Source organism: Mauremys reevesii, linkage group 15 (assembly GCF_016161935.1).
Source record: "Mauremys reevesii isolate NIE-2019 linkage group 15, ASM1616193v1, whole genome shotgun sequence".
Classification (NCBI taxonomy): domain Eukaryota; kingdom Metazoa; phylum Chordata; order Testudines; family Geoemydidae; genus Mauremys; species Mauremys reevesii.
In genome coordinates, this window is record NC_052637.1 from 667,553 (window position 1) to 669,441 (window position 1,889).

A 1,889-nucleotide genomic window follows, 5' to 3' on the forward strand; every position below is an offset into this window, starting at 1 on the left:
CATTATAGGGGGGCTTCCCATGGGCTGCCCTCCAAATAGAGGGATCCACCAATTTATGATCAGCAATATAGGGGACTTCCCCCACCCCAGCCTCACCCTCTTAATTAGAGGACCCATTTAATCTGGCTCAAATAAGGAACTACCTCTGCCTCTTCCAGTGGACGGGATGCCCCAATCTGGTCTCCATCATAGGGATCCTCCCAATAAACAAGTCCTTCTGCTCCCTGAAGCTGTCTAACCTACAATAGGGACCCCTAGGACTGTCCTCAGTCTGCCTTCCCCCTCACTCCATAACCCCCCAATCTGGTCCCCCTTATTATACAACACCCCCCAAGACAACGGTTCTCCCATCATAGGGAACCCAAAGGACTATCCCCTACCATAAGCACCTCCCCATAAGGACCCCCTTACACTCCAGTCCCCCAATATTGGAGAGCCACTTGTAACAGCCTGACATCCCCTCAAATGATAACACCCTTAGTCTGGATCTCCCAGTGGAAGGGCCCCCTCCGTCTGTTTCCCCCATAATAAGACTGGTCCCTCAGTAACAGACCCCCCACTCCCACACCCTGGTCTGTTTCATCCAAAGGTGTATTATAGAGGTAACTCATCCAATACTAGGGGACACTTCCACCTCCGGGCTTGTCCCATCACCAGAATGAGGGAGGAATATTCCACCCCCCACAATTAAAGAGAGGGACACCTCCTGTCAACCAGGGTGGTTGAGGAAAGGGAAGAGGCAATTGTGGGGACCTCCCCTCCCTCCCATAGATGGATTCCCCCACTTCAGGCTAGGCTGCCAGGGGGAGTATCATGGCAAAACCGCAGCCCCCATTCCTAAAGAGAGCAACCCCCCACATCAGGCTGCAAGAGGGAGCTCAGTACCACAGAATGAGAGCCTCTATAGCCCCCTCCCCTACCAAAAAAGGCTTGTCTGACCCACTCCTTTTTATATTACGGCCATCACCGTGGTATCTGGGAGGCCAGCTGCCAGGGGTTTATGGGGCATCTGGCATAGAAAGGGGGAACCCTGAGAGAAGGGGTTCCCTAGCCCACTGAGGGGGGCTGCAGGCTAGGGACCTGATATTGGGGTTAAATTCCCAACTCTGACATAGACTTTCTGGGCAAGCCCTTGTACCTCTATAAGCCTCAGGTTCCCTATCTGTAAAATGGGGGTGAGCCTTCCTCGACCTCTTCTGTTCAGTTTGCAAGAGCTTTCAGGCAGGGACTGTCTCTCGCTGCATGTCTGTGCAGCGCCTGGCCCAATGGGCCCCTGATCTCAGTTGGGGCAGCTGTGGATAGGTGCCCTGTAGGCAGGCTGTGTGTCTGTGAACAGGCAGGCGGGTGCATTGCGCATCTGATTGAGTGTGAGTGAGTTGCATGGCTGCAATTGTCGAAGTGTGGCTGTTCTGGTGTGTGCCTGGGACTGGGTGGGCTGCATTGTAGGTTGGTCAGGGAGTAGACATGCTATCTGCTATGTCACCAGCTAAGCTGAGGTTTCTGCTACTGCCTGTCACTGCTCTGCTCCCCTTCCCCCCACAGGCCTTCATCTGCCAGACCTGATCCAGCTTCCTGCTGCTACCATGGGGCATCTGGGGAAGAGATGGTGAGAACACAGGATCAGAGAGTCCCCTGGCCAGCACGGGCCTCAGCTGGCTCTCCTTGAAGAGCCTGACCATACATCCCAGAGATATGTGAAAATAGGTTTAAGCTAGGGCCAGACTGGAGCTGGCACCCCCTAGAGATGCAAGGCCCAGCGTCCCATTCCCCATGCCCATAGCCAGCCAGTTCCTCTACTCTGGGGGTGGATGGGAGCTTGTGCCTACAGAAGGGGAAAGGCCCCGTGTCCCATTCCCAGCGCAGGGTGAATGACCACAGGGAGTCACTGC